Genomic DNA, 25721 nt, shown 5'->3' with positions numbered 1-25721 from the left:
ATCCTTCTCTCATACATCACCCCTTTGACTCCAGGGTTCTCAGCCAATGCTGTTCCATAAGGTCACAAGGTGTTCACCAAAACACCCATTTCAAACAGAATTTACTTTTTAATGCTGGAACCTATTGCCCTCTCTCTGTTAAAAGTTAACTTGCTGTTGAACATTTAGTCAAAAGAACCATTCAAGCATGTATGTTGCCTTTTTACTCAGCACAACCAGCAACATAACACCATCACAATGTAATTAGCTCTCGCTGCTTTATTTACCAAGAAAACATTTAAAAAATAAAAAAGGCTGAACATTTTCTTCTCATATTTATCTGTGAAACTGCCATGACATCAAGAAAACTTGCAAGAAGAAAAAAAAAGAAAAAAAAAGGTTCTGTTTACTTGGTTAGCATATAGGTACTGTATAAATCTATTTTGATTCAACATGCAATAGTGTAATTGTACTACTACAGGCAGGTTTACTGAGCTTTGTTATTTCCTTTTCTTTGCATCATATTGTATTTTCTTGCTACAGATTGGATATATTGACATTTTTTTGATACATCATGGCAGAAGTTGGTTTACTCCTTTTGGGCACTAAATTGGCTTTTCATCCAGAAGGAACTCTGCTACCACAATTAAAATGGAGAAGTCTGCAGTCACTAGGAAATGCATAAGCATCAGGGAAAGACCTAAAGCTCAGCAGCAAATCCAGCAGCATGCAAAGCTTCTCTGTTGCAAAAGCTGCAAAGCTTCTCTCATGCAAGGCTTCTCTGTTCAAAAATGCAGGAATTTCAGTTTTCAACTTTCAAAGCATAAACACAGCAGAACTTTCCATCATTTCAAAATAGTCAAACTTAGCCTCAGGCAACAATAATTAAAAGGAAACTGTCACATTACCTTGTCACACATTTCAGTTTTACATATTTTTTCAATATACAACTATTGTATCAGTTTTTGCTATGCAGGGAGTGAGATATAATGCCAATTGATGCCAATAACTTATCATAAGTAACTAGTGAAGCCTAACTCTAAGAAGCAAGCAGCATTTACCCAAAACATCCTATCCTACCAGCAAGCAGTCATTTATTGCAGTGAATTTGATCTGAATTGTTAAAGCATTGCATCTGTTTATAATGTTCTTTAAATAGTTTCAAACTTCCCATTTACTTTGAGTAGTATCACTCTTCATGCCAGCAAAACTCTTAATATGCACACATAATCCCTGAAGACAGAGGAGAGATCCTAAGGAGAGAGATTAATGGTACGAACAATCTTCCATCAGAATGAGATTAGCTTCTTAATTCTGTTCACCAGCAGTCAATAGTTACGCGGCATGATTCAGAATCCCGTGCAGGTATAGGAAGGGGTAGGAAAGGTGCAAAACCTTTAGCCAGTACTTCTCTTGAAGACTGGCTTGTTGTTTCATAGACGTAGAAGAGTTTCCAAGAAAATTATGCCATCTTATTTCTTCTTGTATTTTTGTTTTAACTCATTGTCTGAGTTTCGCATTCAACATATGGACAAGGCTGAGTACCGCCAAAAAGAGCAGCCTCACTTCTAGTCTTGTCTCCTAACCTTTGTCTCCCTACTCTTCTCTCCAGCTGTGCATGCCTGCTGCTTTTCTAGTGCAGAACTGAGTGATCGTGCAGCCACAGGGTGTGTCACTGGCAGATGCAACTCAGAGTGGTTCTGCATACAGAAATAACAACCATCAAAGAACATTTTTTCATTACAGGAGCAGTCTTGAACCTACTCACTCTTCACCCAAGCAGTAGGAAACACCCCTTATGGTTGCAGTTTGCCAGTACATCAGCTTAGCCATAGACCAAATTGCCCCTCAAGTAGTCTACTGTGGCGAGCTCCGTCAAATATGAGCTAGTTAACTTGTGGACATTTCCATAAATGAATACTAAGCTGTCCCAGCTAATGCATGCTGAGTCAGTTTTTACTTACAGGAGAACTTTACTGAGGAGCAGAATTTCAGGGGAGTTACTAGGCAGGGAAATGGACGGCACAGTCCATATTTTGGTCCACTGGCAACATACAGCTGTTAAACTAGGAAGAAGAAACAATAGGTAACTGGGAAAAACCTAGCTAAAGTGAGGGTGGATATCCCAAGGAGACCTAATCTATGCTTATTATTGACTTAAACAAGATGATCACATCAAAGTATTTGTCAATGCAATTGATTTAGAAAATAATAAAAGGAAAGGAGCAATAGGAAGAAAGGGAATTTTTTTTAATACATGGAATAAGACAGTCTGTATATGTGTATTTCACAGTCTTATCTAGGAAAAAAACTTAGTGTTAAATAATTCTGAATTATTTCATGTGTTCCACTGTTTCACCTCAACTGGCATGGCATTTTCTCATTGAAATATGATTAAGGGACTACAAGGAAATAGCATCATGGAAACTATAGACCCAGTAGCTATAGACCCAAACATTATGATCAAATTTAAGATCCTCAAATGGCATCTATGATATCATCAGGTGCAACTCAGCTTAATTCTGAAGAGTACATTACTCTTGATAACATGCCTGCTTTTTTGGTTTTTTTGGGTTGGTTTTTCTGTTTGTTTGTTTTTTGGTTTTTTTTTTTTTTTAATGAAAGAATATACGTGTAAAGGAGAGAACTAACTAGCCCTTGCCTCTGCCACACAAATTTGCTAGGCTACGCCCCTCCCAAAACATAAGCAGCTTCCCTAATCTAATCTGAGCTCTGAATCATTACATTACTGAAATGAGACTTACAGCTCTCCCTTAAATCATATTGCAACTAAGAGCTCTTTTTCAGTTATAAAAAATAAATCTATTGAAGATTTTTTTTTTTTTACTCTTGCCATCTTTGACAACAACCTGTTATGCCAGCTTAGACCTGTTTTAAAGGCTACATCCTATTAGATCTCTTCTTAGTTACACCAAACTAAACATTGGATTTGGTGCACACATATTGACACATTAAAATGTAGAATCACCTTGAATAGAACATAACCCTGCTCCTTATGATGAAAAAATGTACACATACTTTGAAATGAAATCATATTAAAAGTGAGTTTTAGAGAAAACCAGTAATAGTAACAATAGAAATAGCAGAAACTGTTGCTAAAGATGTTACTATTAGGCCAATGAAATATTCTGTATCAAAGTTTTATTGATTTAAAAGATAATGTGATGCCATGCACTGCTGCATTGTTTAGTGGTATTTTGAAGCGTATATGTATTAATAGATACATTCTTTACTAAGAAAACCTTTTTCTCTTCACTGCTTTCAGCACCTTATTCAGCCTTTTTATAATCTTCCATCAGAAAACAAAGAAGTGAACTCCCTGCTCTATAAGCAGAAGCATTTTAAGAAACTATCAGGAGAATTATGTTAAGGAAGGAAACTGGTTAAGGACTTTCAAACTTAATTACAACACTAGTTCCTCAACTTTTCTGTTCACCTTGCAACCCGTTTATAATCCTACTTCCATTTGCAAACCTTACTACAGGGAGTGAATTTTTGTAAATTAAAGCCACATTCAGGCAAAGTTTACAGCTTAAGTAAAATGCACATTAATCCAAGAAGACTTGAAATTTTAACTACAGAACGTATAGCGTGGAGCAATGAAAGCAATCTTCAGCATCATTGCTAACTGTTCCTCTCATGTAGCTTTCAAATGCATAGTAGCAGAGCAGTGGGATTCAGGTTGTGAGAAATACTACTTTAAGGAGAAAAACAGCTACTCAGAGATAGCTAGCTAAAAACTGGGAAGAACAACTGAAATTGTTAAATAGGTGCCTAAGAGGCAAATTTGCTCTGCTGCTGGATTCTTTTTTTTTTTAGTTTAACAACATCAAAAAATGTCACAGATTTAGTGCTCCTCAAAGTCTAGAGCCAACACACCCATCCATTTTGCTGTTCAAAATGTGTTCTTAGAAAGCCAGGTCTCCATTGCTGCAGTTCCTTCTCTCTAGGACGCATCATTCACTGCTCAGCATGACAGATGGTCCTCCTCCTTTCCCTGATCTTTAAGTAAGCAAGAATTGGAACTCCTTACTTTCCCAGCTCTCCCCAATATTTGATTGTTATTAGGTGGCAATCTGTTCCTGCGTACGTTATGGCTAACTTTCTGTGCTGTGTTATGTAGCTAATTAACACACCAAAACAGAAAAAGCATGGTAGAGGAAAGGTAGTAAAAACGTGGACAGAAGAAGGATCCCCGTCACAAGCTAGAAGAAACTGAAATGAAACTGCAATAATATTTTTTTACTGAGCACAACTTTTTTGATAGAGACAAACTCCATCATTTTCTTCTCTTGCTTAAACGCTCATGTTTCTCTGAGGTTCTTTCAAACTATCATTTGACTTACAAATGTTATCATTAGAAAGATAAAAAGTGATTCTATCTTTGTGAAGACAAAGTGTTACAGGTCCTTGCAGCAGCTGAGACATAAATAAAAGAATTTCGTAAGAACAAGAACTTTCCAACTATAAGTCTACATTGTATTTACTGGATTGTGACAAAAAAAAAAATTAGAGTATTTAATTGTGTAACAGTTTGAACTATACTGCATGCTGTTAGCAATGGTAGTTTAAAATACTGCTCTTCTCAACTTCACAAGTACTGAACTACACTAGGAAAGAGTTGTTAAGGAATAAGAAACAGAGTCTATGCCAGACAGAGAACTGCTTTATTCAATTTCAGATCTCATGCAATGGCACAAGGGAAGTATTAAATCATATTAGACTCTTGCCAACAAATTCAGATGAAACATAAAGGGATAACACAGAACATAAGGTTGAAAGTCATTAAGTTAATCCACAATGCAGAGCTTTGTATACCAAAAACAATTTTTAAGCATAAATGCAAAATGTAATAACTATACAAACAAATAGATAAATAAAATGGAAATAACCAGAAAAGCATGTTAAAATGCCTTGGATCTTTTACAGTCTTTGACTATGTCATTCTATTCAAATTAATCCAACACAGGACTGAGACCATGAAACAAAGTAATCTGAAACCCAGCTCTCTGAATACACTATCTTTGTGATCTGAAGATAAGGAAATCTAAACATCTTGAAATCTAAAACCATAACTTAACAAAAAGATAATCTACACATGACATGTAAAGTTAATTAAAATAATTTTTAAAACTTTCTGGATGGACTGAATAATATGATGATCCCTTACTAGAAACAAATACATTCTCAGAAGCCAAACTGCCCCATAGTTGTTCCTGGTCCTTTATAGACCACTGTCTCATTTGAAATAGCTGTAAATAAGCATACTACCTTTTCAGTGCACAGGAGATGGAAAAAAGCAATGATGATACTTTGGGGTTTAGAACTAATGCTCACCATTTATACTTAAAATTTGTATTACATTTGACTAGTCAGGTTGGGAAAAAAACATAATACACATATATAACTCACACCACCTGGTCTCAAAAATGGTTTAAGAAGAACCTAGACCACAAAACTAGAATTATATGGAAATTACTGACTTCATTAATAGTTTCATTTCTGAAGTGATAAAAATATTTTTAAAACAGTGACCTTCTTCACTACGAAACATCACAATTCCTGACAAATATTTTCAGTTGTACTCTTACCTAGAAAGTCCCTTTAATCAGACTTTTGCTCCTATGATTTGAGCCAAGTGACCTCCAATACAATTTATCTAAGTTAAATGCCAGACATGACATAAATGATGTTTTTGCCTATTACAACCATGTAGTTCCAGTTCCAACTAGTTCCACCCATCTGCACTAACTTGTTAGTGATCCCTTTGCAAAAGCCACATGGTGGGGAGAAGCTGTACAAACCTTTCAACCAAGGAACAGGGACTTTTTAAAAATTGCTATTGTAAAAGCAGAAAAACTTTAAAAGTATACCCCAAAGGGTAATAAGTATCATAAGGGTATCTTCAGAAACCTGTATTTTCAAAGACTTCAAAATGAGATGTATATAATGTGAACGATATCCTTGAAACTGATTGTTCCTGTTCAGTGCATGTCTTAATAATGGTTGCTTATACAACAGCTTAGCTCTCCATAGTATTCCTTCAGTAAAAATTCTGACATGCCCTTGTGTTAGTAGCTTCCATTTTACAGTAGATACATGATCCCAAAAAAGAAAAAAAGGTTTCTAGCACTATGCTTCCTGTAAAAATTTTTCTCCTGATATTTTGTGTTGTAATCCCTATTTAAAACCAACTATCCACTATAAACTAAAAAAAAAAAAACCCCAAACCAAAAAACAAACCACCAACTCCTTAAAATCCGTGTTTTAATGCTGACTCCTTTCCTATATGCTTTTGGTTCTGAAAGACAGAACGACAGCAAATAGAAACTCAAAGGAGAAGAAAGAAAAATTAGGAGAGGAGATGTTAAAATGGGCGGCAGAGTGAGGAAAAGAAAACACCCCTTCAATCTTCAAATGCCAGAAGTTAATCAAAGATTTCCAAAGGTAATCTTGAAACCTCCTTTCTCAAATACAAAACTTTGAGAAGTCAAATCATTACGCCTGTTTTCTATGCCTAGTGACAAACCAATATTCCATCTAAACAATGCAAGACATTTTCCTGTAAGTGCTCCTCCAGCATGCTCATCTTTCTGCAAATGGAAAAAATTCCAGATCCCCAAAACAGAAATTAATTTTAAAGAATATATCTGTTACCATATCAATCTCTGTACCTACTTCCAGCAAAATATTTGGCAAAATAATTCTCCATCTTTCTTCCAACAGTCACAAAAATGAGCCAATATAGCTTTAGGAGACTAACGCTTCTGTAGCAACATGTGTTAGCTTAGGCAGGACCAGCATGAAGAACTTCCTTCTGCTCAATCAGCCTTGAGTGTAAGCAGGAAGGACAGATTTTAATGTTTTGTAAGGAACTTTCCCATTGCTTACGATTAAAAGGTATGCAAATATAAGACTTCATTTCAGATCTGTAGGAAATTATATTAGGCAGAATCTTTTGATTCACAAAGTGTTAACAAGCTACAGCTAATTAGATGAACTAATGGTGCTCTTGCAACACTAATAGAAACTCCAGGTTACCTGGAATTCCTGATGCATTAGAGCCAAATGCATCTTCCAAGGTATATTTAAATGGTCACGAGCGTGGTACAGATGGACCAGGCAGTTTATATAGTGTTTGAAACAACAGAACTTAATCCATAAAGAGGTCAGCTATCCTCTCAATCATCCACTAATCAAACCACATTCATGGTTTCTTATTGATTTCCAAAGTACAATATCAACACATGACCAGAACAGGACGTTTAAGCTCCGCTACTACAAAGTCTCATTTTCACTCCACTGCTTCCTCATAAAAGTGGCATATGTGAAGAACCACCACAAAAAAATGATTCTGGTTTCTCGCGAGGCTGTCTGAGACCACAAGACAGCCTTGGTCAATCACTTGGTAGCAGCAGAAATGGTCTACAAAACAGGAATCAAAGAAATGGATGTAGGGTAATGATCTGACAAAAGAACCCTTTCTGTATTAAAACCACCATAACATGGATAAGAATAGATGGAACACATACGAAAAGGAAATATAATCTCCAGATAACATGCACTTTTAGATTTGCTATTAAATTTTGTCACCTAATCCATCTCGGAGTTCACAGAATGTTTCACCTGTCTTCCAATTAGACTAAGTATCTCATGGAAATCTCTTACAATAACACACAAGTAATATCCCAACTCTTTGCCTGTGACCTGTATGCCATGAAAATGTACTGGGGTTTTCACAATTTTGTTAATAAAATTATTTTTAACACTCTCTTCACATTCTATGAGCAACAACTCATCACTGTTTATTAACAAAAGAAGAAACTATACACAAGATTATGGAGAACCATTATCTTGAAGTGTGTGATAATTATAGGCTTTATAATATCTATATTTTATCTAAAAGGTGATGTACTTTTTAACAATGACGCTGGAATGAAGATCACAGAACAGAAATCTCTCCTAGAACTATTTTCTGCTGATGGTTACAGTTGAAACAGAACATTACAATTTCACAGAATATTAAGATGGTCAAAGACTTGAACTGAATTTTGCTTGTTAATGCATTATTACAGAAGAGAGCACAGGAAGAAGAAAAAAGAACAAATAAGAGAAGCATGGAGAATATCTAGAAACCTGATATGAAATATGTAAAATGATGTAAGATTATTTCCCTAATTCCTCAAACCCATTTTCTGACATAGCTAAGTACAAAATTAAAAAAAAAAAAAAACAAACACCTCTCCGGGCTGTTCCTACATTCTAATTGTTCCAAATATCCCAATTTAAAAGTATTATAGAATTTCACTGAATTATGTTTTTGCCACTGGATTTTTCAACACTAGAAAAAAATTATACAGATGGAAAATAAATAAATAAATAAAAGTCCTGGATAACACTCTTGTCTTTTACAGTAAAAAGAGAAGAGGAAAGAAAGAAAAGAGCAAGTAATACTTAAAATTTGTATTTTTAAAAATCCAGATAAGAGTTTTATTATTGTACTGCAAGGTATAATATTGAGCAAGGCTTGAGCAAGAAATCTAAAGCATCATTTCTTTCATAGATAATTTTCAAAAGACAATAATTTCCTGTCAGGTCTAGTTTTGAATTTGGAGTACAAAGAAGGAAATAACTGCATGGAACTACTAGTGATTCAAGGAAGACAAATAATTCTGCTTTTGAAGAGCTTAGTTACGGTATGAGTTGATTCTTGGAGAAGCAAACAGTATTATGACTAAGCAAACTGAAAAGGAAATGCACTGGAAGCACAGGCAGATGCTAATGGAAACTCTGATAGCAAGTAATATGGTTGTTTCTTCTACCCATAGTACTTTCTCAATATAACCTGCCGTAATTTGGAAATACACAAAATAATTTGTACAAGTGGATTTTTTTCTGTTGATATTTTATCTGTGCTAATACACCTTTTGCAATTTTAGTTACAGAAAGCAACGAGACCTCTCACCCCCAAAAGAGACTGACATGAAAGTTCTCATCCTTCTGTAGCCTACTTCAATTTAGCAAAGCAATATGTTGTTTTTTTCTGACACAACTGCATCAGCAAGTTAAAAAAAGAAAAAAGATGACACATAACATGTCCTCATGACTACTGAAACTGTGTTGGCAGAGTTCAACCACACCGCAGGACGTATTTGTCCAAATTCTGTTTGAGAAAGGTGACTAATTTGCAACAGGTTACCAAATGAGGTCTCCATCACAAACTCTCCCAGTTGACTGTTTAAGAGGTTGCTAATAAAAAATTCTGCAATGGATATTATAACTATGAAAAGTCTTTAATGTAATAAGTAGTAAACCAGCAGACATGAAAGGAGAGAAAGAGCAAAGGCAACGTGTACACATATCCCGAAGAAATCACTCTTAACACAGTAACAGTCTGTTTGAAACAGTATTTCAAGAAGTACAGCATTTAAACAAACAAACAAAATCCCTCTGCACTTCAGTCAGGTTTTGACATTCTCCACCTTGCTCCTGGGCACTAAGCAGGGAAAGAACCAAGAGAACGGATGAGTCAATCATCTTGCTTCCAGTTTTTTTGGGCTGGAACAGAGTTTTCTGACTGCTGAAGAGGCAAACTGCAAGGAAAGTATCACTAAAAACATTGCATTCCAGATAAAGATACGTTCAGCATATAGGATTTGAAGCAAAATGTTGTTCCCAAGATTCATAGCCTTATAAATAAGGGAGTTTTTCCTAAGTGATGGCAACAGCAACTCTTATAGAATTTAAAGATATTAAATGGGTTTAATAGATTATAACATGATCAAAATTATATTTGTCATTTCTCACCCCACTCCTCCAGTTTTACTTGCAAAACCAACTGCCTTAGTTTTTTTACTGAGATTTTCCTATGGAAAAACATTTCAGGAGGCAACATTTGGCATGGAGAATTGCAGCTCAAATAATTAAAGTGTCGCAAAGTTAAAAATTAAAAAAAGAGTCTTATAATGAAAAATGCCTGAACAATTTCAATATAGATGGTAGTAACCAGTCTTGCTGACTTTTTAAATTGAATATCAGAAAAACAAGTTTGTTTTACATGACACATGAAACAGGAAGAAGCTCCATTTTGCATGATACATGAAACGCCAGCCAGACTGTTTCAAGCAACAACACTGACCCTCAGATCTTCTCTTCTAAAGGCAACTCTTGGAGCTAATAGATGTTACAGTACTTCAGAGAAATAGACTGCCCTCCTGGCCTAGGTCTGCCAGTCCAACCCAGCAACAACAGCTAATTTCTGTCTTCCTCAATGAAGACCAATGATATCTTCACCATACTGCAGACCACGTTTTCTTCATTTCTTATCACATAAGGAAAATGAAAATCCTTTGAGTATATCTATCCAAAATTCAGAAGGACTAAGGTAGCAGGTACAATGTTATCATAGCAACTTGATTTATGCTTTCACCATATCTAGAGGACACATGCACAAAGTGTTATGATTCGGAGAGATTCAAAAGATACTTATAAACAAGCAAACAATACTCCAAACTCTCCTTGCTGGCAAGAAAAGAGTATTTTGCCAAATCTGAAAATTAAAATGAATGTAAGAATTATTTCATCTATCTTAAAATAAAGACAGGGTTTGTTTCTCAACAACAGCATTACATGGTATTCTGTGCTTTATTAATTATGCATTAATGTAATATATATACAACTTATTCAAACAAATAACCCTCCCCTACAACTTTCTGTACCTAAGATGAATGCTCACAATAAAATCTTATAACTTAAAATTGAAAACTATTCCTGGATATGTGTACAGGGGCATGTGGCTAATATTCAGCTGAACTCATATACTGATGTAAAAATTAATTATAGGCAAGAAGAAAGATCTTTTGCCTCAGAATACAGAGGTCTTAATGGAAAGCTGTACTAGTTAATAGTCAGCTGATTTTCAAGTAATAAACAAAAAAAAGCCATACTAGACTAAAACAGCTTGAAAAGACTTCTGTCCACATGTCTAAAATGTAATCTTTGCATATTTCAACAGAAACATACTATATTATCAGGAAGAGTAAAACAAAAGAATTTGCATGGATAGCGAACAAAATAATATGAACTTTCAAGATCATATTTGTACATTTTAGACTTGCGTCATAAACTGCACACGTGACTTTTTCCCAGTTTTTCCCAGTCATTAAACCATGACACCCCCATAAAATAAAACTTTTTTTATCTAATACTTTATCAATCGGTAAGTTTTACAGGATACACAGTAGCTTGTCTCCACTTCCGGCAGTAAGTACAGGATATTGCTACAGAAAACCAACATGAATTAAATCAATATTTTTTAAATAAAAGAATTGTCTTCTTGTTAATCTTTGTCCAAAAGCTTTACTTTTGCTTGTCCGGACAGCAAATTCTTCAGGCAAGAGCTACATCTTGTTCTGTTTTGTATTGTTCAGCATCTTTAGTTTCATTAAACCAAGACATCAGATTTTTATTTATTTAATTATTTCATGTCCATGCTTGTTAGTGTCATGATGATATTTAAGTGAAGCATTTAGTACACAGCTTTTCAGATGAAAGGTCTTTCACCAAATGTCACTTTCAGAGACACATCTGGCATACCCATATATTCTGAACTTTAAACCCAATACAGTATTTAAGGAAAGCGAAGGAGAAGAAAACTAAAACACTATGTTACAGCAAATCTTTGAGCTATTTCATGAGCAAAGAAAGTAATTCCAGCTGCAAAAAGTTTGGACCAACTGCAAAAGGAAGTGTAAATGCTAAGGAAGCTTCAGTAGTGAAGACAGAAGAGAAATGGAATTTAAAAGAATAATAACAGCAATTAAAAAACCCTCTCCTCACAACATTTTATACCTTTAGAAGAACCCCTCCATAAAATCCAGCAAGCTTTGAATATATCTTTCTGCAATGAAAGGTCAAAGAAGCTGTCCCACATTAAGTTCTTCGCAATCAAGAACAATTTTCTGAAATAATGTATTTGACAAGTTAACAAACCTATTTTTAACTATGCATATTTTAAAATATTTCAAAAAATTATGCCAACTTTGAGAATAAACTCAGAAAGCTTTTTAACTTTTCCCCCTTACCAAACTTTAGTGATCTTGGAATTACTTTAGCTTTAAGGAATTTTGGGTTGCTTCAAAAATTATATTTATCATTCAAGTTTTGAAAACCTTGGCTGTACTGAATGAAATGGGATGTAATGCCTTGTGATGATCATATTAACACTTCAAAGAAGGAAGTGTTAAAGCAGAGAACTATGGTTGCATCTGTTTTCTTCAGTGCAACTTTCTGCTAGCAGCATTTCATACATAGCTAGATGGTTTTGACATATGACTACAATTAACAAAAATTTATAAAAACAATTGCTATCCATCTGAGAGGAGAGATTATAGGTTGTCCAGAGGCCTGTTAAAAAAATAAGTATATTAGTTATTGGCTTTTATATATACAACATTTAGTCTGTTTTATCTGTCCTAAGTGCAAATCAATTAACTTTAAAAAAAGTCTTGAAAATGGTTAATTGCTTATATGTCATTGTGATTTTCTTGGTCTGTGCCCTATCATGGAAGGCCGTACATGGAATTTTTATTAAATTCAGCAAGTCTGTCAACAAGCAAATGCACTTCTACCAATAATAATATTTAAAAATATTTATAAAACTGAAATTGTTTTAAGATTAAACAGGTTGCATAAATCCCCCAAGGGGGTTCTAAGTTTAGCAACAAGGCAACCCACATAGGAAAAAAGCAAGAAGATTTAAACATGAAGACACAGTATTTCAGTGTAATAAGCTTAAAATACAGCAGGATAAAAAGAATGGCTTTGAGAAAAATGTCAAATCTTGACGTAATAAATACTGATTTTACTTCAATATTTCAGTAATACCAATTAATTAAAATAATTCAATTAATTAAAATAATTTATAAGATTTAATGACTCTTTATATGGAGGACAGAAGCAATTCAATATTAAGAATTTACAGGTCTTATGTAATTTTCTAAGGGCCCAACTCAACAAAATATATATGGTCTTGTGGAGATACTAAGACCTCCATTATCGTCACATAGCACTGGATTTAAAATCAAGCTGAATGTCCAAACTAATGATTAGAGGTTCAGCCTTCCATGGAAAGGGAAGAAACGGGAGTACTGCATGACTAGGAGACAGTTACTTGGGTAAGAATTTGTGCAGCACATTTTGTGCGCTTGCTTTCCCTGTTCTCAGGCAGAAGTGCTATACATACTGTATCCCTACTCTGGCAACACTTACAGGGAAGGAAAATCACAAACATTAATCTGGAAAGACATTATGTAATTGAGTAAGGCTTAAAATGATAATGGCAAAAAGAAAAAGAAACCTCCCTCAGATTCCCCGTTGCAGGCAGCTCTAGGCTCTACAGGCTCCACTGTCACAGAAGAAGGTTGAACTAAACAGATCATTAGGCATACAATCAGATCCAAAAAATCAACAAAAATCACAAGGACTGACTTGTTGTGCTTGGTCATTAAAATATTAACGCAGTCTTTGCTCCTACTGTCTCCAAGTATGTGCAAATAAACACGGATGGTCACAACTAGCAATGATAGCAGTGAGATATGATTATTAGTAATAAAAAGAGGGGTTGGGCATAAAGGAATAACGTATACATATACAAAACATGCTGCAATGGTACCAATAATTTATACTCAGTTAAGGTTCAGATTACATTGAGTTATATCTATTTGATCACTCCATGATGGGTAGTTTCCTGCCTTTTTGGTGCTCTTCATGGTACCTAAAAGCTAATGGAATACACATTCAGATTATGTATTTTAAAAGTCATATGAGATCAAAGCTAGAAGAATAATTTATTTCATGCCAAAATAGCTAAAGCAAAATTAAAAGCTGACAAATGTTCTCAGATGCCAGGAAGACTAGGTGGAGAAAGAGATGCAAACTAATTTTTGAAAAAAGCAACACAGAGGCACATGGAAATTTTTTTCTCATTCAGTTCTTAAATACTATAGTAAAGAGCAGAAAGCTGTCCCACCCTAGAGCCTTAATGAAGACCTCGATGATTGTTCTTCCTTTCCTTTTCCTACTCTTGACCACTCTCTAGAGACTATCATTTGGGGTCACTTTCAAAGGCTGCTGTTGACTTTTGGTTCCACTTTCAAACGTTTTATGCGTGCAAGTTAAAGCAGGATCAAAGCTTCAGAAAGGATCACCTTGTTAAATGATATTGTAAAGGCCCAAGATTACATGCTTCTTCACATAAGCAAATCATCAATAGTTGTTCTTAAATAAAGCGGAAAAATTATCTTTTTTCTGCCAGAGAAAAAGTGGGATATTAGTCTTTTCCTAGTTAAAAAAAAAAAAAATTAACAAACACCCCACCCCACCCCAAAAAAAAATCCAAACCAAACCAAAGCAGTAGTTCTTCATATCCTAGACAGAACTGGTTCTTCACCACATTTTTATATCCTGACGAATGTCACTGTAAAGTTGACATTCATTACCTTGGCATTTATTTTGAAAAGCAGTCATTTCTCAATTTTCTATTTGATATTTGCCTGTAGATTCCAGAAAAGGAAAAGGTCTTTGGTTTCTAGCTGCTAAGCTTTCTCAGAGTGAGATTTTCTCCAATTTGTCATGTTCTTCTAGTAACACATTATTTTCTTCTTTGAAAAGTATTAACTGTTTATTTTAAATTAAGTGAACACGGATTGATAGATGGATTTGTACACTCTACAGATATGAAAAACTGAAAACAGAAATTGAAAGGAAAATTTCAAATTTTCTGGAAATACCTGTCTATGTAAGAAAATCATGTAGTAAGTAATGAACAAGTCACCTGTGCCCATGTAGCTGTATACCTTACACATACATCTATAAAAAAACCACAAGGGAACATGCATGTTCATGGCACTTGACTTTTAATGAGATAGGTTGCACCCAAGTCAAAACTAATTTGCATTGTTAAAAAGACACTTCACAAGATGGTTTGATTTCATACCAAACTGCAACTCTCTATCCCTAGACATTCTGTCTACAGTCCTTCAAATTAAGTTAATGATGTTATGGGTTGACAGTTTGGGTTTTTTTAGTAATACAAAAAGCATTTCTTCTTTCTCTCTTCCACTCTCCATTTAATCCAAAGTGGCTGAACTGTTCCTGCTGAAACTTACCAAAACAAGCCAATTCACCTGCAAGCACAGGCCAAGCGACCTGAAAGGTGAAAGTTTCAGAACGTTATGTGTAAGTGATTTACCTGAACTTCATAGTAATGCTACTGATATACTTGTAGAAATATCTTTAAATGTGTACGCCATGGTTTAATGATAACATTTGCTCAAGACATTTCTACAAGTAAAATGATCGTTAAACCATCATGAACAATTCAAAGGATGGATGGAAATAAATAACTAAAATTAGGAATGTAATCAAAACGTCCCTGTAATTTCTCAGCAATTTTTTAATATTGATTAATTCTCTGTGAAGCTCCAAGAAAGTAAAGACCCATTATGATTCCTGCTACACTCCTGGGAAAACAAATATCACAAGACAAGACAGTGGGACAGCCAGAAGGACTAAGTATATACAGTTCCCAGACCAACCCTCTGTCAGTTGTATCATAATGTGATTTAATATTGCAGCTGAAGAGACTGCAAGACAGCAAGAGAAGGGTTTCTCCAGAATGTCAGTACCTGTCCTTTTCCTACATGTAAAAGATATTTGCAAATGTCATTATACAAATGCATTCTAACTCAGGGTAACAGTTCAGTAGCCTCATCTGGAATGGTGACTCCCATAAGCTTTACAATATAGAGTAACAGATTGTCTGAACGCTGTAAATATTAATCACGTGTTTTCCACTCATCTGCCCTCCTGAGTGCATGAAGATATTTGCATCCATTAAATGCTACAGAATTATAACAATCTGCATTCCCCACTTACCCATCCCATACGTTAGGCGATAAGAAAAAGAGCATACAGTTTTAAGAGTCATTTTGGGGCGAGGGGAAGTAATCCAGTAACAACTTACATTAATAGCGCTGACAGGAAAGGGGGAGGGAGGAAGGCTACGGACTTTCTTAGGACTGCAGGAGAAACTAAGAGATGCCAGCTTTTGTGATCCCGCAGAAGCTATTTATAAATAAACAGCGAACGAGCAGACGAGATGCTAATGAGGACTAAACAGATCCCTTCTCTGCAGTCTGGAGTTAGTGGTTTTATTTTTTAATCCATTCGATTGCGACAGAAGCCGCTGCGGGGAACCGAGCGGATGGGCAGAGCGGCAGAGAAGCAAAGGAAAGGGTATTTACCTCGCGAGAAGCGGAGCTCTGGGTTCGGATGCTCCTGCTGCTGTTTCAGGTGCAGGGGAGGACACAGGATGCTGAGTGGCTGCACAACTGCAGCTGCCCCGTGCTATGCCCGGCCGCGGCCGCCTCCCCCTCCGCCCCCTCCGCCTCCTCCCCTCCCCTCCCCTCGCTGACCGCCGCCTCCCCGCCGCCGCCGCCTCCCCGCTCATCCCAGCGCTGGAGCCCCTCGCTGTGCGCGCGCCTCACCAAGTCCCTCCCGGCGGGGGCGGCGACGCGGAGGGACTGACAGGGCAAGTGACCAATCCTCGGGCTGCGCGGCTTCCCCGCGGCCGCCCGGCACGGCAGGCAGGCGGCAGCGGGGCGGCGGAGCCCCCGGCAGCAGCGGCCCCGGCGCCGGCCGGCGGAGCTTACACGCGTGCGGGCTGCTGGCCTCCTGCTCCCGTCCCTCTCCGGAAGGGTGTCGGTGGGCTGGAGGGGTTCTCTGGCTCTCTGGAAGGGCTGTCGCTGCGCCGTTAATTCTTGCTTGATGTCTCAGAAAGCAGATTCTCCAGCGAGGCGTGGGTTTCCGGGGAGCTAACGCATCGAGGCTTCAGCCTGCTTATTTTTGTCATAAACTGTCTTTGCATAATCCCTCAAATCTGTTCTCCTCCTGGAAGAGCATCACTGCCCATCGTGCAGCTACCGCTCACCACAGTAACTGCAATAAGGCCCCTAAGCAAACCAGACGTAACTCTGAACTGCAACATTACAGGACAAGGAATCCTACCCCTTCCTCCTAACACTACTTGAAGAGGTAAATCACGATACAAGCTGGTTTCCTAAACTACCTCATAAAATACCCAGCTATTGCAAGGGATGGAATTTTAGATGGAGCAAGAAAAGGACCCAGTTTATTGCTCTGAACATTATTTTCCTACAAGTAATCTTCACTGAAAGTACTCCATTCTGGAAGGCACCACAAGGAAGCAAAAAGCCTTTGGAACAACTTACTTAGGTGAAAATAATAGAGACAATTTCAGAAGTAACAGAGTTAAGGCTAAAATATTTCTAGTTACAGACACAATTGGGAGAAAGAAATGATCTTGTGATTCCCGTTGGTGTTTAAGACCCTTCTCAATATTGAAACATTGCAATGAAATACCTTTTCTCACTGTACCTTACACAGCCTTATGACAGCCTCTTGAAAATGTCATATTTGGTTCTGCTGAGCTTCATTAAGATGTGGTATATTTATTAAATTCTTTATTAGCTCACTGTGCACATTTTTCATAAACAAATGAGATCTTATTTAACTTAAACAGAAACCATCCACCTCTATTTGAAACACTGGGGATCATCAGATTCCTATCATTTTAGGCCACTCATAGCATCATTTCCTTTTGAAATCTTAACAAATTGAGTTTTCTCCTTTTTACCTGAAATTTTCTGACCATCAACCGATCACCTCTACATAAATACTAGCTCATACTCTGCATATTGAGACACATCTGCAGACTAGGGAATGGAAAAAACCCTGGCTGAAAGTAAGGCTTTCTCTTCTGATGTTTAGTATTTTCAAAGATTAACAATTACTTACAACTTACTTACAACTACTCTTTTTGAAAGCATGTGGCTTATATGGAGACAGAGTTCACAAAAAGCAACTAACATGAAATGATTATGTCAGGCTGCAATGTAGGGCACACTGAGAGCAAAACCTAATCTCCAAGAGGTTTCCACTTCATCTGCACTCATCTGCGTAATCAGCTTTTCATCTTGTCATAGGATAAATGCAACCTGCCTTCTGCTTCATTTACCCTATATAGAACACTAGTATAGATTTGTATGAAGCAAGCCGTAAGAGCTTATGTAGAAATGTACTCAGAAAGGAACTTGAAGCCATTCCGTTTTTAAAGGAACATTAAAGGCTGGAAGTCATCTATTCGTTAAGTTGATACACTAATTAGAGTTGAAAGCTATTCACTACATCTGGTATGCAAACTGACCATGCTTTAGATGAAACAATCCTTACGTTCAGCTACCATTTAATTTCTTAATCTGTGACTTTGCGGATGGTAAGCAACGATAGCTGTTGCTTAAACTTTTCAGGAGCTTTTATAAACTGTTAAATTCCAGTGAATAACCCAACCTGTTGAGTGGAACTAGTATGATTATCACTTGTTTTAGTCTCAGTTCAACTGAGTGAGGAAGGCTCATACAAGTGAAGACCTTCATGGAACAAAGGAAATGTTCAGGTTGGTCCTTTATTTGGAAAAGTATCACCAGAAATCATAGCTAATCATCAAATGAAACACTTGAACAAAAATGTTCTCAGAAGCAATGTCTGAACTGGAAAGATACTGACTGACTTTGATGTCTGAAACCTCAGTCTAAACTAAGTTCTAAGGGCTAACAATGAGTATACAGGCTAGCCAACTGAATGTTTGTGATTCTTTTTGCTCTTCTCTCAAAGGATGAATATTTTTCTGTACTATTGTCAGAAAAACGTTCATAAAGATGTATGGGTAATCTCCTACAGGTACATGAGGAAAACATGAACTGTATGATGCGAAAAGGGGAGTAGGAAAGGTATTGCAGCTTGCTGCCAAAGCAGTTGTTACCAGTTTATTTGAACTTGAAGAACTAAAAAGCAAAAAGCCATCCTGTATAAGCCAGCTCCATTCTCCTTTTTTTTCATGCCTGCAGCATGAACAGGTGTTTCCATCTTTTAATATGTTTATTTTCTTGTCTTAACATTGCACATCAGAGCTGACGCTTCAGTATAACAGGAATATAAGATTTCATATTTTCAACTTAATACTTTGAATTTTCAATGAATTCAGGTCCATAATTCAACAATTCATTGTCTACTCATATTTGCATGGCCAGTTTTGAATCTAAAAGAATTACATTTTTTCCTGACTTGTTTAGATACATGAATTGAATGTGTTTATGGCATAGTATATATGCCCAGAACTCTGTATTCTTCAGTTCCTCCTCAAATCCCCCTTGTGTCATCATCCCATATTCTTTAATCCACACCATCCCATGCCTTGGAACAGCAATATGAGCTGTACTCATTTGCTTCATCATTCCAGGGATTCCATGCACTAACTACTACTCTATCCCAGCTGAAACCAGGACATAGAGAAAAAAAGAAATCATCTCGTTAAGTGTAAGACACCATCTGCTTTCTTAAAAATTATTAAAATAAATAAAATTTGACTTGTAGGACCTAGATTACTCTGTATCTTCATACAGAAAACAAAAGGCAATAGCATTATTTATATGAACAACATAAATGCAAATATATTGGAATGCATTCATAAAATGGATTGGATGGATTTTTTTTGAGCAGGGTGTTTTTTTTGTCTCTGCGACATGTATTATGCTGCATTGTGTTGACTTGGTTTATTCATAAATTCTTGACTCAAAACCAGCTAATACAGAAATATTAGTTTACATTAGCAATCCATTTGTCATGCATCAATATAAAAGATTTTATCCTAATGAGAAATACAGATTTGCCCATTTCAAATTATACCAAATCTAAGTTTTCAATTCACCCAAACGATGAAGTAACTTTGGCCAAAATGGCTTTCTGTCTGATTAATGAATATGGAACTTCGACAGACAGCAGAGGAGAATCTTTGTAATTTTCAAAATTCTGAATGTATAAGACTTTGCAGTGCTGCCAACTCTTGCTATTAAATGACCTGATTTTGGACAAGAGGGAAGCCAATCTTACAACAAAAGCAAGCGTGTGTTTGCAAATTTCTGAGAGCAGGGTGAAAAACGACTTAACTTTAGGGGAAAGGAACATGATCGGGACTGCCGCAGAAAGCAGACAAGATGTTACAGAAAACTTAATGCGGAAGATCTCTCTGGAAATGAACATGTATTTAAGTGACTAAAACATTGCTAATGGTAAGGGTGTAAGTAGGACCAATTTTGTCAGTACATTGATACTGAGGTATTCTCTGCCAGGCTTGAGTACAAGAAGGAAATTAAAGAAACTGTGGCAATTAAAATTTGAAAATAAAGGAATAATACCAAGAAAAGAAATCACTTGGTTCACATACTGTAGTCTGAAAACACATGCATGGAAGTTTTAAACATTCTCTTATGTTTATAAATACAGACTATTTGTCTGTTGTGATATTTTAAAAAGGAGGAGTTTACTGCTTGGCATATGCCACATACTAACAGATTTATGTGAAGCTATTACACCATCAAATCATTATGAAATCAATAAAATTGGCACGACTACTTCCCATGCAAACTAAACATTCAGATTGTGTGAAAAGTGTGTGTGTGTGTGTATGGCATTAAATACTTTCTAGGAAAGACTAACAGCAACTATAGATACAGCCATTTATTTAAGTGAGGCTAGTAGTGGAGTGCTGTGCCAGAAAAAAAAACCCCAACATTCTGAAGGTAGTATGTAGCAACATGATATACATATCAGTTATACTGGCTGAAAGACTGTGGAGGCAAACTGCCCCTCAGAAATGGTCTTAAAGAAAAAAAAGTCTTACAACAGCAGAAACTCATCACCACTCCTACCTCTCTCTCCCCCTCTTTCTCTCTTCCAGATACATATGCTATTTTACAGCCACTAGTGAATCGAGAATCAAACATGTAACATTACAGGTACATTTCCTGAAGCAGAAATGGATTCAGTTTGCATAGAGATGTTAAAAAAAAAGTTATAACTAAAAGCCCAATTATTGTATACTGAAAGGTTACATTCAAAATAAAGGCTACATGAAAAACAGCGCAGAGCACTGATGGAGAGTCTCTTGGTTTCCATGTCACTCTCAGCACGCTAAACTATATACTGATAAAAGCAGCTATATAGCAGTTCAGACTTCTGTCTCCAGTATGGCACTGTAGCATTTTTGGACTTGATGTATATGCTAAAGTTTAATATTTAAAAACTCAGGAGAGAAAATAAAGAGACTAAAAATAATAACAAAAGCTTACTCAACAGATACAGCGTCTCTTACAAATGCCTACTTAAGAAAAAACCCCAAACTTAATGAACCAATGTTTTTAATACAAAACAGCAGCTGGTTCTGCATAATAAATAAAAACATGGGAAAACAAGCCATATTCTTTCTACCTATATCAAAAGCTGTGAACACATTTTAACCAGATGCAGTTTAGCAACAGTAACAAGTAGAATTAATTAGATGCAAAATTAGAATTTCTCAGGGCTCGTAGGCTGAAAGAAAAGGTCCGGGAGAAGAAGAAAAATAATATATGGACAAACAAAAAACAGCTGTGCCTTTTCTAAAATGTGTATGTTCAGCAAAGTTGTATGAAAATAATTGGGAAATAAATTCAGAACCATACAATGGCTCTTGCAACCTCTCTGAAAATAACTGAACTTAATTCAAACTATTTTTGATAATGTGAAGGTGCTTTACAAAATTTAATTAAACTATTACCTTGTGAGAATCTCAGGTTCACATTTTGGAGAATCAAGGAACACACTAAGGGGAAGTTGCTTGTCTGGGGTCACCACAAGTAAGTGGCCAAGATGAAAAACATCCAATTCTCTGCATATTTTGCAAAGATGCAGAAAAAAAAATGTTAGTCCAAACAGTGACACAGAGTGGATCACAATATAATACTTCCAGACCACTAGCTATGAAGTCTAGAAATTATATTCTTTACAGAAAAAACTTTATTCCAAACAAATTTCTCCTTATGTCTCTGTTTTTTTTCTCAATTTATTCAGATTAAACAAAAGAAATCATACGTTCAGCTGCTCTGCAAACACTATAAATATTTGGAAGGAGAAAAACACAGATAACCTTGCATGATTTAATCACATGAGCTGCTTCATAAAATGATCATGTGAGTTTGACATATTTCTCATAAGAACATGTAGTTTAGAACAGAAGTAGCTTTATTTACTGAAAGTTACTAAGAAATATTTTATTTACCACAAACATTTACATAATCTCACCAAAACAAAATCCCAGTTCAAATGCTTCAGACATTTAACAACTATATTTCTTAAAATTCTGTCTCTAATTTGAACTTCTTGTAACTGTCTGATGCTGGACAGACTTGGCATGCACACTGTCTACAAAGAAGCAGAGCATGCTGAGTCTAAGGCAACAGAGAGGAAAGCAATTAATACTCCCAATTATTCCAGGAAGAGGACTGATATGTCACAGTGGTACTAGAATCTGAAATATTATTTATTTTACCTTCAAATTCTAAGTAGTTGGAAGCTTTGTTATGCTAACAGATTTGAATGCAGTGGTCACAATGTTAAATAGGATAAACAGCTGATCAGTCATCAGACTGACTGTGTTAAAGATGTCAATTTAACTTTAGCTTGTTGATTATTTTTGTTTTGCATATGAAAAATATTAATAAATATAGAAAATAATACTCAGTCATAACTGACTGATTTGCTTGCTAGCGCTTTTACAAGATATGGTGAGCCCCAGACCTCTGTAAACAGTACAATCACCAACTGCACATTTCTTTTTTAATATACAGAGTTTAATTGATGCTTTTCTTCTTAATTGAATAACTGCTGTAATTCTCACTTGGTGGTGAGAATTTTATTTTAAATTTCTGAAAGCATTATATAGAAGGAAGTTTGTTATGATTTCAGCAGTGAAATAACATTTAAAACTGCACCAATACTTACTACTAGATTTCTAGCATAAACAAAAGCAGAAAAAAAGTTTATTCCTTTGCTTCATGAAATTGGCAGCATCCAGGAAGAAAAAGTGGAAAAAAGAAGGCAGGGAAGGAGAACAGGAAAAGAAACATAAGAAAGTGAGGTCAAAATACTTATTAATAACAAAAAAAGAATTTGTTTCTGTGCTGGGGAAAAAAAATACATACAGCAGTAAGATGAGTGGCCCTAGAATCTGACTTCTCAGTACTGAAGAGAAGTCCAAAAGCAGAAATATGAGTGAACTTAGCATATGAAAGCTGCAGAGATAAAAGTTGCACTTAAAAATTCCCATAAGGAATTCACAGAATCACAGAATCCTATATGTTGGAAAAGACCTTTAAGATCATCATGTCCAACTGTAAACCTAACACTGCCAAGACCATCACTACACCATGTCCCTAAGCACCTCATCCAAACGTCTTTTAAATACTTCCAGGGATGGCGACTCTACCACTTCCCTGGGCAGTCTGTTCCAATGCTTGATAACCAGTGAAGTAAAATTTCCTCATATCCAATCTAAACCTCCCCTGGTGCAACTTGAGGCCATTTCCTCTCGTCCTATCCCTTGTTACCTGGGAGAAGAGACCGACTCCCACCTCTCTACAACCTCCTTTCAGGTAGTTGAAGAGAGCCATAAGGTCTCCCCTCAGCCTCCTTTTCTCCAGACTAAACAACCCCAGTTCCCTCAGCCGCTCCTCATCAGACTTGTGCTCCAGACCCTTCACCAGCTTCGTTGCCCTTCTCTGGACTCGCTCCAGCACCTCCATGTCTCTCTTGTAGTGAGGGGCCCAAAACTGAACACAGTATTCGAGGTGCGGCCTCACCAGTGCCGAGTACAGGGGCACGATCACTTCCCTCGTCCTGCTGGCCACGCTATTTCTGATACAAGCCAGGATGCCATTGGCTTTCTTGGCCACCTGGGCACACTGCTGTCTCATATTCAGGCGGCTGTCAACCAACACTCCCAGGTCCTTCTCTGCTGGGCAGCTTTCCAGCCACTCTTCCCCAAGCCTGTAGCGTTGCATGGGGTTGTTGTGGCCCAAGTGCAGGACCTTGCACTTAGCCTTGCTGAACCTCATACAACTGGCCCCAGCCCATCCATTCAGCCTGTCCAGATTCCTCTGCAGAGCCTTCCTCCCCTCAAGCAGATCAACACTCCCACCCAACTTGGGGTAGTCTGCAAACTTACTGAGGGTGCACTCCATCCCTTCGTCCAGATCATTGATAAAGATATTAAACAGAACTGGCCCCACCACAGAGCCCTGGGGAACACCGCTTGTGACCAGCTGCCAACTGGAGTAAACTCCATTCACCACCACTCTTTGGGCCTGGCCATCCAGCCAGTTCTTTACCCAGCGAAGAGTACACCCGTCCAAGCCATAAGCAGCCAGTTTCCCCAGGAGAATGCTGTGGGAAACAGTGTCAAAGGCTTTACTGAAGTCTAGGTAGACAACATCCACAGCCTTTCCCTCATCCACTAAGCAGGTCGCCTTGTCATAGAAGGAGATCAAGTTAGTCAAGCAGGACCTGCCTTTCCTAAACCCATGCTGGCTGGGCTTGATCCCTTGGTTATCCTCTACATGCCATGTGATGGCACTCAGGATGATCTGCTCCATCAGCTTTCCTGTTACCGAGGTCAGGCTGACAGGCCTGTAGTTCTCCGGGTCCTCCTTCCGGCCCTCCTTGTAGATGGGTGTCACATTTGCTAATCTCTAGTCAACTGGGACCTCCCTGGCTAGCCAGGACTGCTGGTAAATGATTGAAAGGGGCTTGGTGAGCACTTCTGCCAGCTCCTTCAGTACTCTTGGGTGGATCTCATCAGGCCCCATAGACTTGGGAATGTCTAAGTGGTGTAGCAGGTCACTAACCATTTCTCCCTGGATTATGGGGGGGCTCCATTCTGGTCCCCGTCCCTATCTTCTGAGTTGGGGGGCTGGGTACCCAGAGAACAATTCTTCCATTCAAACTGAAGTAAAGCAACAATATATAAAGCTATCACTGCAGATGCATCAGTCATGTCACTTGTGCATAACGTTGCATCTGTTTACACTTACTGGCAAGCAGTTTTTAAAAGAAAAATCTTTGTACTTCTCCAAATCCACAGTTCACTGCCTATTCATCAGCACTGAAACCTTTACCTTTAGAACTGCAAGCTTGAGATAGATAGAACTAAGAGACACCACTTTTTACTACAGCCCTTTTGCTGTCATATGGGCTGATACCACATGATTACTTTTCTGCTGGTCATGGTAACCTAGCTCCATTTTTACCATGGTAAACCTAGCTCCATTTTAACCATTTTAAACCTAGCTCAGATTTTAGTTTGCCTCAAGGGAAGCTATTCAAGACCATCACTGGTGTCAAGGCTCAAATTATTCTCGGCTATGTCATACCACTTTGTTCTGGAATGCACACAAAATATTACACATCCCAAGAGGAGATAGCTTCATTTCTATTTTCAAGAAGAAATGTGGTGATACTTTATATTCACTAAACTTTCTTCTGTAGGAATGGGATTGCTCCTGATTTCAAAACATGCTGATTTTGTGAAGTACTAAACATATTCAATTTTCTGGGACACTGCAAAGCAATTGATTCTGCATCAGTAAATGATCCAGGCAATTATCAAGATACCTAAAAAGATGTTGGATGTTTTCCAATAACATTAACTTAAAAGCTACCTAAATTTTTCACTGGCCAGGAAAGCCTATGTCTGAATGAATCAGTTTACA

At 37.1% G+C, this 25721-nt stretch overlaps 1 protein-coding gene across 1 annotated transcript in view; it reads right to left on the bottom strand.

Annotated features, from left to right (window-relative positions):
• The window catches only part of LOC142410448 (formin-1-like), a 51619-nt gene that overhangs the window by 14038 nt on the left and 11860 nt on the right, over positions 1–25721 (bottom strand). The window lies entirely within an intron of this gene.

This window comes from Mycteria americana, chromosome 5 (genome assembly GCF_035582795.1).
Source record: "Mycteria americana isolate JAX WOST 10 ecotype Jacksonville Zoo and Gardens chromosome 5, USCA_MyAme_1.0, whole genome shotgun sequence".
Taxonomy (NCBI): domain Eukaryota; kingdom Metazoa; phylum Chordata; class Aves; order Ciconiiformes; family Ciconiidae; genus Mycteria; species Mycteria americana.
Note: the sequence above shows the minus strand (reverse complement) of the source record. Positions and strands in the feature narration are given on the sequence as shown.